Genomic DNA, 16,220 nt, shown 5'->3' with positions numbered 1-16,220 from the left:
TTACATTCGACTAGTCCATAGAATAGTTTCTATATTCTCTATGTTATTCCATTTTTATTTAACGGTAACTATAATAATAGTTAATGTTTTTTGTTTGTGCATTGCATATTACTAGTATTAATTGTCGAATATCAAATGAGCGCCTGCAAAACCAAGATATTACACAGTGAGGCAAGTTTTGGCATGAAATCCACAAGGTAGCAAAAGACTTGGTCCGCTAGCGAAAATGTGAAGAAGAACGATCAAAAGTGAGTTAGTTGAAACACGATAGACATGGAACGATATATATAGAGACGCCCCAAATAGAGTCAGATTTAGAAGAATTATTGAGGCCCCATGCCCCATTGGGGGAAGTGGACAATAGCAGTATGAGATTCGTTGAATACTGCTTGCATGTGTGAGTGAAATTTACTTAGCATTTATATAAATTTTATTAAGAAGGATAATTGATATAGATTTTTTACTATTTTTTTATGTATCAATATTATTAATTGCGTGATCTTTTTTGGCAGTACTATTTCAGCAACATTTTTTAAACAGAATTGTCATCCACGTTATATACGCATATATTTATATATGCGCAGAAATTATGGCTTGATTATTGCTTTGCAAGTTCATCTGCCTTTTCGTTTTGCTCAATACCGATATGTCCTTTAACCCACATGACTGTTACCTCATTTTCATGAACACATTCCATGAGCTTCGTGACACATTCTTGTACTACTCTGTTGATTATGCACGTCTTTTGCATGCTTTTGATAACTACTTGATTGTCCAGCGGTATCAGAATCTTTTTCTGATACACCTGACAATCCAGTAGGTGATCCAGAGCATGTGAGACCGCCATAAGTCCCACCTCCTAGACGGAAACATATTTTCCTAGATGTAGAGTGCACCTGAAAATCCAATAGGTGATCCAGAGCATGTGAGACCACCTAGATGTAGAGTGCACGTTAGGTTCAGCTTTTTCGAGTAAACTTTAGCTCCAGCTCTATCATCAAAGAGCCATTGGTCAGCTCCAGCTCTACCATCAAATAGCCATCGGTAAGGACGCAGATATCATATATGTTTAGTAAAAGGTTTACCATTTTATAATACAGAATATGTTAAAATTGGAAAAACTTACTAAAAAAAAGATAATTCTAAAGTATCTAGATACATATCTATTCGAATTTTCTTTCCTCATCGAGGAGATTCCTTTTTCGCTTGGTGGACAAAATAACAAACAAACTTGTTAGAGTGACAGAGAAAATCTATAAGTCGTTGTAGATGAACAATTATATTTATGAGAAGCTTTTGTATTGTCACTATATAGCAATTGGTCTAGAAGTGTATCAGATCTTTACTTTTAAAAAAATTATAAAAGTATTTCACAAATCGTCACAAATCAATTGTAATTTAAACAACCACATAATTATCAATTGGTTTTTGGGATGAAATTCTAGAAAGATGGAAAAAACAGGTTGTTTCAAGTTCACAGTGCGTCCAACTATACAGCGCGTTTTGTTTTAGCTTAGTTGTCCGATCAATTTCCTAGACGTGTAATCTTACTTTTTTGTGATATAAAATCGTTACTAAGATCAATAGATTTCTCATCACTGGACTTTTTATGCAGACAATTCTCAAACTCTCGGAAACTTTAGAAACTTATTAAAGAACATCTGCCAAATTATGGCTAATGAGCTATGAGCCTACAAATCATTCAAAATCACCTTAAAAGGATCCCGTGCTGTATGATATTTCATGAAAATAATTTTTTTATATTATTTAATGAAAATACAAAAATGAAAATAAACTATTTTGTTCTCTTAAAACTCCCAAATAACACTTAAAATGTTCCTAAAACTGAATTGCTTTCCAATGATACTCAATTTCCTTTTCAACCTCCCAAATGACATTTAAAATGCTCCTAAAACTTCTCTTTAAGCTCTTAAATAATACGGAAATCCCTTTTCACGCTTCTAAATAACACTTAAATTCCATTTCAAGCTCTCAAATAACACTTAAATTCCTCTTCAAGTTTTCCAATGATACTCAAATCCCTTTTCAAGCTCCCAAGTAACACTTAAATTCCTATAAAAGATTCCAAATAACACTCAATTTTTAATTCAAACTCCAAAATTATTTTAAAATTCGTCTCTAAACTGACAAGTAACATTTAAAATACTTTCAAAATTTATTTTCAACACTCTTTAAAATCCTTAAAACTTATCTGTAAGGGAGCATTGTAGTAGTGTTCATAACATCGTAACCAATTCTTAAGGAGTAACAGTCTATATGGGTTCCTTTAGGATGCTTCTAAGGAACACTCATATAGGAATGTTTTACTCTTAACAAGAAGCGTTTTACTCCCAAATAGGAGTATTTTGCTCCTAAAGAGGAGTGTTTTGCTCCTAAATAGAAGTGTTTTGCTCCTAAATAGGAGTATTTTGCTCCTAAATAGGAGTATTTTACGTTGTTTTTAGTTTTTAAGTTTAGATTTAAGAAATTGATTTTTTTAAATAAATAAATAAAATTAAAAGTTCTATTTTATAAACACACATCATGTTAGTGCACTAGCAACTATTTTTGAAATCTTCAATTGCTATTTATGGTTATGTAGGGCATAACCATAAGGCGAGATGGTCTTTAGAAAATTTCGAAAGCCGTCAAACTTTGACGAACAGTTACTTCTGCAGCCACAGAAGTTTGTGCTGTACTTCCCATATTGATTTCCTGCCGACTTTAATGTTGTTAGTGTTGTTTTTGTGTAGCTGCCCAGTAATTGCAAATATTGATCGTTTTGTGGTTTTTAAAAATTTGCACTTTCGGTTTCTTTTGCAGATCAAATTATTTAAATGTTCAAATGTAAATGTCCGAATATATGTAAACGTTTTCATTAAGGAAGAATTTCTTCTGCATTTCGCACATTTAAAATGTCCAACATTTGCTTGCACTGTTTGACAAGGTCAAAAAAGCATACTCCATAAGGAGGTCGCAGCGATGTTCTGCACTAAATAATATGAGTGCATGCATTATTATCTGTAATTGCTAAGCTAAAACGGTAGAGTTGAAAAAGAATTTGTAAATATTCATACTTATATCACACAGATACAATTTTGATACAATTTTTTTTTCTTTCCATAGGACACAAAAAACATAATGACTCAAATATTTGACACACCTGGGTCTCATTTTGTGCCTTTTTTCGTGCTTATGAAGATATACGGTTTATGTTTCTTCTAAGTATCTGTTTATTGCAAGGTCTATGATGAAATATAAAAAATCGGGATTTCTGGTAGTAAAGTGTGGACAGTGTTTGGTTTCTTGAATTAAAAATCATATTCTGATTTTGTGATTTCTTTTTAAAATGATACTTTCATACTAATAAAAAATTTGAATTATAGGAAATGCAAACAATAATATTGTTCAGCTTTTTCTAATCGCGATTAGTGAACTTGTAGAGTAACATTTGCATAAAAAAAAGGCGCTTTTATATGTATATATATACATAAAGCAAGTAAACGTATGCATAACAGATGTCTCTGCAAAAAGAATAGCTTTGAAATAAAAATAGGTAATCTCAAGAATTAATTTACAATTCGTTGAACTTGTGTTTCCAAATAAAGCTGTAGTTTATAAGCTCCTTCTAATTTAAAGCACGATAAGTTCCGCCTGTTTAAACGGATGCTTCTTCGTGATTGCACCAACTACAAGCGCAAGCCTGACGGCAAGTACTTCTCCGTCTCTGTCCTTTATGCCAATGCCAAGACCACTCGTGTTAACGAGTACCTTTTGTCACTCGCCTCTGACGTCTCCATTTTCAATACCATCCCGGAAGACAATATTCAAGCGTTTCGCTTCAAACCCCCCAAAATATCTCTCCCATTACTTTGATGAGTGGGGCCGTAAACGCCACGTCATTCCCCTGTATAACTGCGGGTTTCGTAACAATGTTTACTGCTAGTCTCACCCCCATGTTTGCACTGTAACCCCACCCCCTTCACTATCACCCTATCTTAAAATTGTTTCTTGTTTTTAATTATTTGTGAATAATATTTATAAATATTTTTTTGAGATTGCAACCATCAAGGATTGAACTCATACCCTTTCAACTAACCCAAAGTCACTTGACTTATAAGTTCATTCAACAAATTCATTTGGTCCATTTTTATATAATTATAGTGCCAGATAAAAACAAATAATCACTTCAAACATCATAAGATACGGTAAATTCGTGATATAATTTAGATAACGGTAGAAAATATTGAGTATTTTCCTACCGAGTAAAAGCTATTTTTGATTTTTATGTATCACATATTAGGCAAAGATCCTACAATAACCTAATAGACAGACATTTAAACATTGGAAGAGTTTGAGAGCCTGAATACACAATCACCGTTTTCCGGTAATAAATCAATGAACAATATTTACGCATATGTATGTATGTAAATGCAATACTTACTTACTTACTAATTTTCTGAACTCCTTCTAGAGCATAGGGCATCCATCATCGATTTGGATCGTATTGTAATAGAAACTGTTTTTATCACATCATTCCAAGTAAATCCGGCATCTTTTAATTACTTTTCAATTGCTCTCCGCCATGTTCTTGCTGGCGCGCCGGGTCACCGACTATCCCGTGGGTTCTATCGCAGTGCTTGCGACTAATGCATCATAATTGTTTAATAAAATATATCCTTTTTAATTACTGAAATTATCTAAAGTAAATTTCTGACTATGGACCTATTTAAAGATCTAACACTTTTTAACTTTGCTTATCCAAACTCTTTAAAAAAAAATTCTATAAAAACTATCACTCTTTTTGTCTAAGAGAAACCTAATCCTCTTCTAATAAATTTAACTTAAAAGAAAACGATTTTCGATTAATATATAGAACAGATATATTATATATAAAGTATGGCTCGAAAGCGTCATTAATAAAATCACAAATGTATTATCATCAAACGAAGTCCCAGTGCTAGAATAGTATCTTAAAAAAAGGTATTTCATTGTAAAGCAATAATCATATAACTCCCCAAGTTTCACTATTCATGTTAGCGTTTCAAAAGGTAACGTTCTCGCTCATCGAAAAACTTCAAAACCTCTAGTTATAGGTCAGTACCTATTGTAACTCTATTTGACAAACATTTTATCTCGAATTTCTTAATTTTCATCGAATGTCTTTCTTTTGACATTTTATAAGTTGACTCAAAAGTTGCAAAGAATCTTGCAACTTGAATTATCTTTAAGTCAAAATATTCCAGTTCAGCGCTCTGGAATTTGATTTTGTTTTTCCTTAAATATGTCCTTTCCTATACTTTGAATAACATTTGGATTTATTACAAGGTTGTAGAGCACAAATTTGATATAAATCAATTTTTATACATTTAACTGTTCTTCAATTATTGTAGGTCGTGAAGAGTTGATGACGCTGAGACGTATAGATACTAATAGTCAACTAAAGAATCTAATACAAAGAACGATTTATAAAGTTAATTATTTACTAAAAATATTATAATTACAAAAAATCTTTTATTATTTAATTATTAATGTGTTGCAATCATAGACATTATTAAAAAAATCAAATATATTCCCAGTGGATGCAAGCCTTCCTTAACAACTTGTATTTTAATATATTTGAGCTACCTCAGTAAAGAACATTAAATAATATAAAAAAAAACTTATTTATGGTTCAAAATAGTTTTAATAGAGACACACGCTTAAAAACAAGTAAGCCCTATACCTGATCAAAGTGAAATCACTCTCAAATCTTAATCGCTTTGTTAGATCATTAAATGCAATTTAAAAAGTGTGTCATCTTAACACCACAGTCTAACAAACGATTTTTAGCGCGTTCTTAGGATGAGCAAAGGACAATGCCCACAACTTAATGTGCGCTACAACCATTCATATACGACTTTACATAAAAACTAACTTCAATCGCACTTTCACTATGATGATAGCTTATTCGCACTGCACAAAGGATCTTTAGTTTTATTTTTGATTTAATCTATTCGGCTCGATTTGCCAAAATCTGTTTACATGACAAATTAAAATTTTATCATTTGTTTGTTAATCATATATATCTTACTGAATAGTTACTGTTGTAACTGAATATTGTAATACTATCTTATATTTAATTCTACTTAAGGGAATCAGATAAAAAATTTTATTTAATTTTTTAAACAAAAAATCTCGGTTGGAGTACGAGATACCGTACATACGTCCACAAAGTACCACGTTAGAGATAGAAGTTATAAACATCTGGTGCAATTTAAGCAGAAGACAACCAATCTGACAAGTCTGTGAACTTGACTATGTTTCCAATTTCAAAAGATGATAGCTGTATTAGTTCAGCGAACATGGCCATATATTTTAAATATTCTCCTAGGCAATGATAAATACAATGATGATAAAATGGAGTACAATTTCTTTTTTCGACATAATCTTTAAATGTTAGATCAAGTCTTATTGCATGTCTTTCTAATCTATCTATCTATCAGTGGTTGGTTGAAGCAACTGATTGGTATAGATTTTGTCTAATTTAGACCATCTTTCAGATAGATGTGCCAGTTTTAATCTTGAACGCAACTACCGGAACCGTAGAATTGCAATACTGGCATCTATAATGACACTCACATCCTACCAGATAACATTCAAACTGGTATGGGAGTGCATTGATAAGCTAAACATACTTGACTGGAACAATCAGGTGCATTTTATTTGGATTTGGATGCTTTGCTGGTATCCGAGACAATAAATAGCAGACCCAGATGGATACGGTCTTTCTACGGTCTAGGCAAAGGAACTCTATGTTATCACAATCTAAAATGCTTTTAGGGAATTACCACCTAGAACGCTTCTAGGATTGCATAGAACAAACACAGAGTAACATAAGAATTATTGTGGGTTTAATAACCGGTCACTGAGGATTGAATAATCACCTAACAAAATTAGGAATCCAATTAAAATCAGACTGCCGATACTGTAAAGAGTGCCCTGATGCACAAGTAAAAGAAACACTGTCTTTCATTAAAGAAATCGTACTTGGAGAAACACTCTAAACTCTAAACTGAAATCAAAATTAGAGAAATTTATTTATAAAAAAAATGGCTGTTATATCTGAATATATATAGTAAAACTGAAACCTACATGATGTCTATATAAGACACAAAAAAAAAACATAGTGAAAGACATAAGAGTTAATATTGACTTATAAGGCGTAAATTCAAAAATCAAATAATTAAATACATAATATAATATAATTTATAAATCTGACAATACTAAAGAAATATAAGTTCTGTTACCCGTTTTTCAAATATCAATCACATCTAGTAAAGGAAACTATATTTATTCTAATTGACAAATTGTCTTGATCGAATTATAATAATAAAACGAATAATCTTAGGCTTAAAATTGACTTAAAGAAAATAATTATAGTAATAAACAACAACTTTTTACTAATGAACTCCGTCGTATAGCTTACCGATAGTAGTGTACCAGCTATTACGTCAAATGTAATGCAAAATGTATATAAAAAGAGTCACATCCGTTAAATTGATTACTTAATCAATAAACTCCAATGAATCCGTAATTATTGATAAGCGAAGGTACGTGAATTGTTAACGAATCTAGCAGTTTTGAAAATTTATTGTCAGTCAAACAAAAATCGCTATTGATACGTCCACTTCTGTTTAAAAGGACACAACTGAGTTTATATGTTATCCTGCTGCTTTTGCTGCTGCCTAAATGTTTTTAATCGGCAGGTACACGAGACTGCATGGATTGTACCTTCCATAGCCTAATGCCATCACAGACATATTCTCGTTACGGCAAAAATATAGCAATAAAAACTAAAGGAATTTAAACCGTTTGACATTTATAACTTCATTGTCATATTAAGTGTCAAATCGGATAGAGCGAAGAGTCGCAGCTAATCAACACAAAAAAAAAGGTTTATATAGTGATGGTTGAAGGGTTTTACTCTGTTGGTTATAACTTGTTATGATTATTGTTTCAAAACACATTACACATCATTAGCACCTCACATAAACAGAAAGTGTAAAGATACTTCAATGTATTTAGATTTAGTTGTTAACATTTTGAGAATCCTTTTTTCAACTCGGGACAATTATGAAAATCCAAAAAAAAAATTTTCAGGCACAGGGAACTATCAGTAGAAAAAAATGTTGATGAGCCGAAAACAAAAATAACTTTAGAAAAAAGTTTTGAGTCCACACATGTAAATATACAAACTAATTCCTTTTTCTATTAATATGATAGTTTCAAAGTCAATAGTCTATGTTATATTGTCAGTTTATGGATATTGTACATAGGTCCGACATGAGCAATATTCTTAATCCTTTCTTGATTATTCTGAAATTTACTTTCATTTAATTATGATCTTTCATCAATTTTTTCTTAAAAGAAACAAAATTATTTATAAATTTAAAAAATTTATTATTCTTTTATAATATTCTAATAACGACGGTATTTAAACGCTTTACAAATTTAAGTAAGATCCAACATGGACTCAGTTCCTGTCTGGACATGAATATTTTTACAGCTCCCTCTCCCTCAATAGCTCAGGATGATACCGCAGAACACACATTCTTTGAGTGCAATAATTGGTTGCCCGAACGAATAGCACTCGCAGCGCAAGTTAGTGTTTTCTGTCCAAAGACGGTAACAAAAAAAATTACCGAAATTAAAACAAACTGGAATCGCGTAAAATTATTTGCTGAAAAAATTCTGAGATTGAAAAAAGTAGACCTTAACATAAGATAGTTAGAGTAAGCAGATGTATCACACCAAGATGAAGGGCAAGTTTGGAAGTCTTAAATGAAAAATATGACCCTACCTCGAAGTAATACTAATGTAGTCCCGGGGTAGGAAAAGTTCTCTAGAAATGAGGGGGAGTGGTTTAGTCCGTGCGAGTCGGCCACTCACTTTCTGGGGTGCCGGATTGTGGTCAGTACGTAAGCATTTCACACCTCCTTACCGCAACCAAAAAAAAAAAGAAAAAAACAAAGTATTAGATAAGTAATTGTACGTAATACAATTTAACAACAATTTAGTAACAAATCCATTGGACTCATAAAAGCATTATTATCTTAATCTATTACATTGAACCGAAATTGATTCTTTTTATATTGGAACTATAGTTAATACAGTACATAATACATAACTTTGAGCTATCACAAAAAGTTATTATATATATATATACATATGTATGTATACATATATAGATACATATACGATAAAATTTCTATTAAATTTAAATGGAATTACTTTATATCAAGGTTTAATTCCGTATTTCGGCTTTCAGGTAAGTGTATAAATATAATACTGTTTCATTTCTCATGTATGCACAGAGCTAATACAACTGTAAATCTATTCAAATATATATTAATAATGTGTATCAAGCTAGTAACATGAATGCTTTCTTTATATACTTTCTATGAATATATATATTCATAGATTCATATATATATTCAATAAAAGTACTGCAATACATTACATTAATGCTTTATAAGATCCCTAAAAGCTAATATTCCTGTATTTACATAGTATGTGTAATATGTTATTCTTTGCTTTAGCGTGAAAAGCACAGTTGTCTTGACTCATACTCCAAAATATTTTCTTATTTGGTTTAACCACATAGACACTTGTCCCCACTGCTTTCATAGTTTTGGAGCCATCCGTGTACGATAGATGATAATCCCCAACAAATGAAGCTATGTTTTGTACCCAGTCATTCCAGTCGTATTAGTATACGAAATTAGTCTATTATTATTATTGTTAAGGAATGTGGCACAGCGACTGTCTGGTCTATTATGCCCCCTTCTGGGCTTAGAGTAGGCCTCTAACCACTGTTGCGTCAATAAAAAGTAGTATAGAACCTACTTTACAGAGTTTTATTTTATCGCAGGGCATTCTAACAGCACATTTCTCACTAGCCTATGCATATATTACAATATTAGAGAAAACATGTTTCTAATGGACTATGATTAAAAAATTAAGCAATGTAGGAACATTAATATTAAAATGAGTTGATTAAAATAGGAGAATTACAAAGGATTTTTGATTTGCAAAAGATAAAGGCTATGAGAATTCAGAATAATAAAAAAATACCTTTTAAATAAAAGTCAGTGCAATAAATAGGTACTTATAAGATCATTTATATATTGTATAGTAATTTAGTTAAAATACATTATCTTCAATTGAAATTAAATTTTAGAAATAATGGTTATGAGGATAAGAAGTCTAAATATCAAAGATACAAAAACGACATTAACTAGAAATATGAATTTTCTATGTAGCAAAACAAGTTCATGGAAATATAAAATTAATTAATGTACTTCAAAATTGAACTCTTTGTATTAGATGGTACGAATATCTATTGTTTGCACAATTCTTTTATGGAGAGTAGAAGAAAAATAGCTGTAATCGCTTTTCAGCAATTTAGCGCCATCGAATAATCTCAACAAAACAGAAACTATTAGTTTTTGTATGGATTATCATCAGGGAAACTATTGTTTTTTCTAAACAAAGGACACAAAGAAAGGCAAAAATTATATTATGTATGAAAAGGACGAGAAATGAAATCAAAAGCCGATCTTCATTTAGAGTCCACCCAATTTCGTGTCACGTCAATTATTATTGTTGGTATTTTGACATGGAAGATTTTTCACATAATAAAACCCAATTTCAGCTCTTTGCTAGTCGTGCAGGTACTGAGATGTGGACACTGACTTGTCCACCCTCTTGTGTGCGAGAGTCACTTTTTCCAATAAGAATTAATTTTGAAGAACTCATTACAGGTTACGAACGTTTTGTGCAGGCGTTCACAGTATTTAGTAACCCATAATTATCGAGCGATATATGAGTTAAGGAATTTGCACACAAGTGTTGCACAATACAGTATCACACATGAAATAGCAGATAGAGCCGAACCGTTTGCGGTCGCGTGGCATTCTGACAATACCAAATCGATCAACGATTTCAATCATTTTCACATTGGGCACGCTACATACATAACTATTCCATTATGTTCCACATACAAACTATATGTATGAGATGCGTGTGAACATGCAATTGCGATCGGCTTGTCCGCTTTGTAGTCCTCAAAAGTTATGCTCTGGTTTCGTTCGTCGTGTCAAATTGGACGAAAGGGCAATCATTTGTATATTTTAGTTATGCTTGGCGTTAAAATATCTGCCCCTATTTTATTTTAAGATTTTGTTGTGGCGTTATTTTGCTTTAAAATTTCTATGCCTTTGAAAAACTAGCTAACGTTTGTAGTGACGTTTTTTATACGATCCGCGAAAACTGTAGACTACTAGATTGGATTTGATTAGATCAGATTCGATTAGAATAGATTAGTTTAGAACTGAGTAGATTATTTTTATTTTGCTTGATAAAGATTTATAGTTGTTACAATGGGCAGCTCATGTATTAAGAATTGCACCGAAGCGAAAGCCGAGCAGCATATAGAACGCAAAAGCGATGACAACCAGGCACAGAGGTAGACCAAGAAAAAAATGAGATGAGAACTTGTACGGTTATCATTGGAGTACTAAACTGGAAGAGAATAGCAAAAGATCGGGACAGATGGAGGTAGATCATGAGGAAGGCAAAGGTTCACACTAGACTGTAGTGCCAAATGAGAAGAAAAAGTTGTTATAAGCTGCAATGTAAAACACAGCCCAGGAGGTCTAAGAAATACCACTGCAAAAGTCACAAAACTCCATAAATGCTTAGTAAATAATTAATATAATATATTATCAACTGATAGACCAACTTATTTGTTCACTATTTGTAGGTAACAGAAATTTACTGATAACATGAATTTAACACTTAATTATGCCATACTTTAATACCCCCGATTTGCATCGTTGCATCTTTATTAAAGAAATACTATATTAACATTCTCAGCAACCGCAAAATGCACAATTTAATACATTTAGACTCAGATTCGAACAAAAAGGCTAATCAAATTAACAATCATAAAACTTAATAAATTAGGTAATTTTAAGTCAATATATTTAAGTAAAATATATTTAAATAAATACCAAATATTAATCGTTTTTTGTTTTTTTTTTTGCAATAGGTGGAAAGCATCTGAAACAACAGCGTAAGACTTGAACCCACTAAAACTACCTCTTAGAAATGAATGAAGAAGGTTTCCACAGAAATGTGGAAACTTAATTCTAGTAATCAGGAGAGAGAGATGAGAACAGATAGGCTTAATACCTAATAGATTAGGTTGGTTTAAGCCAGAAATATTAATCGATAAAGAAGGTTTCATTTAAACCCATTTTAACATAGAATTCTCTATAAAGCCATGATTTTCAATAAATATTTAAAAAGTGTGCCCCAAACTTATAGTACCTAACCTATATAATACCTATAGTAACCTATAGTTTATGGATTTAAAATACCAATTTTTATTAATTAAATATCTTAAATGTTGCATTGATTATGATCGTTCCAAGGCACAAGCTCTGGTTTGTGATAAAAAGCTTTACTGTTATGTGGCATTTAGATCTATACCATAAATGACTACTCGACCACAAGCTGACCTTTATTATACTAGGTGGCAACTTAATAACAGCCCCAGATAAATATTTGTTATACTTTCTTTAATAGAGAAACATTTAAATACTAGTATTTCCATTTTAAATTTATGCTTCTGAAATTCATCTTTGTCTTTTAATCCCAATAGAATAAATCAGTTTTTAATTTCTTTTTCACCGAAGAAGCTCCTCATAAGTTATTTCCTAAGACGGGGCTGTCAAGACCAGATGTGATCGCTGGCCAATATAAATCACTGTAGAGATTGGAGGGCCAAAAAAACAAATACGGCCCCCTCGGGCCGTGCTTTGGACAGCTCTGTCCTACGCAATAAGTTGAGAAGAAAAGTCCAATTTTTCCAATTAAAATATTATTTGTATGACATATTCAATGACTGTGTTCAACATTTTCTTCTTCATTAATAAAAGTGATTATATGAAACACTTTTGCAACATTTTGAAGCACCAAAACAAACTGTTATAGAGTCCATTAATGCTGCGTTTACTTCTGCTTTTTTGAATATATTGAAAGTAAAGTAGAAGGAATATAAAGTACTAATAAAAGTATTATTATTTTAATGTACATATGTCAGTTAAAGTCTATTAAGTCATTGGTATCTTCTTCTACTGATTTATATGTTGTTCAAAGGTTAAACTATAATATTTGTATTAGTAATAAAAGATTAGCTAATACATTCAAATGAAAACAATAGCTAAGTTAAAATTGAATCTTGTCTACCGAAGACCTTAATAATTAATAAGATTAGTAAAATATTTGATCCAAATATAAGATATACTGAAGTGCTAGTTATATCGTTTATGTAGGTAGAAAAAGCATGTTTGTTAGTATTTATTAACCATGTTTTCTGTTTCAATGGCCTATCTAGTGCAGGGAGTTGAGGAGAGATTATTGGATAGATTTATTCAGAAAAATAAAATCTAAAGATAATATACTACAGAAAGACTTTCAAAATATATGATTTCTACAATATCCTCCCCTTAGGAAAATTATAGCTAAAAATTATTTACTGTACTGTTCGCTGTACTATTTTCTTAATATAAATTAAAAACAGTACACTAATGATTTGTACTTTTTCCTTAACTACATATGTCACAGCAAGTGGATTTGTTAATGAACATTAATACTAACTGCACAATAATATAATATCAAACAAAAAAATCAAGTTTATTAATATATGTGACTCTGAGCTTCACATTTAATCATTTCTTACTTCCAGTCTAAAAAATTCTTTACGAATAAATCAAATTATATTCTATTCTTTGTTGTGTAATTAGACATTCGGCATGGCTATTCTGATTATGGGCCGAAAATGTCGTGGTCTTTGTTCTTTCGTAAAAAGCATTTTCCGATACTTTCCGTGAATCGGTCTAGCTAATGCGCACAGGTTTCTAAATCGACTTAAATTTGATGCAAACATTTTTCTCTTGAATACTGCAAGCCTGCTTGCCTCAGTTTCCGTCATCCGCTCAGAGTAGGATGCTCTATCAAATCCGTATTGAAGCGCCTTAGTGCAGCTTCTACTGGATCCTCCTTTTCGCCCAAAACGTTCACCACCTCCATCCAAATTCGGCAAGCCATCATCACCATGCAGCTAAGTATTATTGTTTTCTCTAAAGAGCAATCTACCTCGTGTGGATACAGCAAGTTGCTGCACTCTGGATAAAAATAATGTTTTTTTTTATTATTTCATCTGTGCCGATATGTTGTAACTATTTGTCTTCCAATACTTCCGTTTACTCATATCAAAATTCAAATTCATGAGAATTACTACAACAGGGTGGAGCCATAAATCGATATGGCACAAATCGTTATTTGTGCTAGGAAATTAAGAATGTGATACGTGGCAGAATTACTGTTGGGATACGCGTTTGGATCGTGTTTCCATTGCCCTATAAGTATTCAGTACGTGATTATAGCCGACTGCACGAAGGAGCTGTTTTTTATCACTAAGGCCTGGTTGAAATCGTTGTGGGTTGCGATTGTGATCTATAGGACGATACTGTCTCGAAATGGAGGGATTCGCAGTGTCGATGTGTTCTTAAAACAGATGGATAATTCTGAATTTGTTTAAATATTTATTTAAAATAGAACAGAAGTTAATACTTTTTAATAGTAAACCGTATATACAAAAATTAAATAAAACTATGAAAATGTAATTACTAATTCTTTGTATTTATTGACAGTTTGTTCATGTTTTTAATCACAAATTTAAAAATAGAATATATACTTTTTAATAAAAATAAAATTAATTATTTATTTCTACATAGCATGTTGCATACAATTAAATTACATACACTGTTATTAAGAATAATATATATGTAAATATATATAATAAAAGAAATGTTTCAGTTACACACACATTTAAATTTAAATACATCAATTTTTTTATTTCTCTATACTTAAATTGTATACTATATTTTAAATAAAGCAAATTTTAAATTTACTTAAATGATATGAACTCAACATGTGTTTCACGATTATTTTATATATAAAAATTTGTGTTTTGCTCTCTTGGAATAATTTTAAATAAATAACTTTAATAATATGATTACAGTAATTAATTTTATTTATATGTAAGTGACATATTAACTGAATAAAGTTCAATGTATATTTGTTCCTGAAAAAATAACTTTTGGAAATATTTGTAAATGCAATTGGAATTATAAAAATATTTGATTTTGAAATTAAAAAAAAAAAAAAAATAACGCTATTGCAACTTTTCCATTTTTTTTGCAATTCCATAATTTCACTTCTTAAATAGTTACAATTTATATTTTTTTATATTTATATAAAAATATATATTTATATTTTATATTTTATTTATATAAAATAATATATTTATATTATATTTATAATATAACATATTATAAACAATTATATTTTATATGTTATATATAAAATATAAATATTAATAAATATTAATTATATAAATAAATTAAACAATTATATTTTTAATATAACAATACAAAATAAATACTATACTATAACTATTTACATAGGTCTTTGTAAATAACTGCAGCTCATATATTTATTACTTTTTTTTAACCTTTTATATAAAAACCAGGAAATAGTGGAAGACAAAACATTAACTTGCACATTTTTCATTAAGTAAAATACATTAATTATTCATTAGGGGTATTCACTATTACGAGTAACGAGCTTGATAACTGAGTAACGTAGTAACTCTACAGTGCGGCAACAGTTAAACAAAATTCGAAATGTTAGTGTAGTATTTTTTATTAGTAATTTTACTACATTATTAATGTTGCCACCTTTCTAAAGATTTGTAAAAATGAATTTGTTCTAAACTTATGGTTTTGATAGCATCCTACGTTTGGTTATATTTACAGTAGTCAGATAACCGTAGCACGTTATGTTTACTAATACGTTTATATTAAAATTAAAATGTTTATTGAACAATTTTAATTATTTAAAATTGTGTTAGATAAAGAATGTAATTATAATAATTAATAAAAAAAAACATTAATGATTAATAAAAAAAATGATAAAAATCAAGATTGTTTTATAAATAATTGATAACATAATAATAATAAAATAAATTTATATAAATAATAATTTAAAATAAATTTATATAAACAATAATTTAAAATAAATTTATATAAATAATAATTTGAAATAAA

The sequence above is a fragment of the Teleopsis dalmanni genome, chromosome X (genome assembly GCF_002237135.1).
Source record: "Teleopsis dalmanni isolate 2A chromosome X, ASM223713v2, whole genome shotgun sequence".
Classification (NCBI taxonomy): domain Eukaryota; kingdom Metazoa; phylum Arthropoda; class Insecta; order Diptera; family Diopsidae; genus Teleopsis; species Teleopsis dalmanni.
This window is presented reverse-complemented; position numbering follows the sequence as displayed.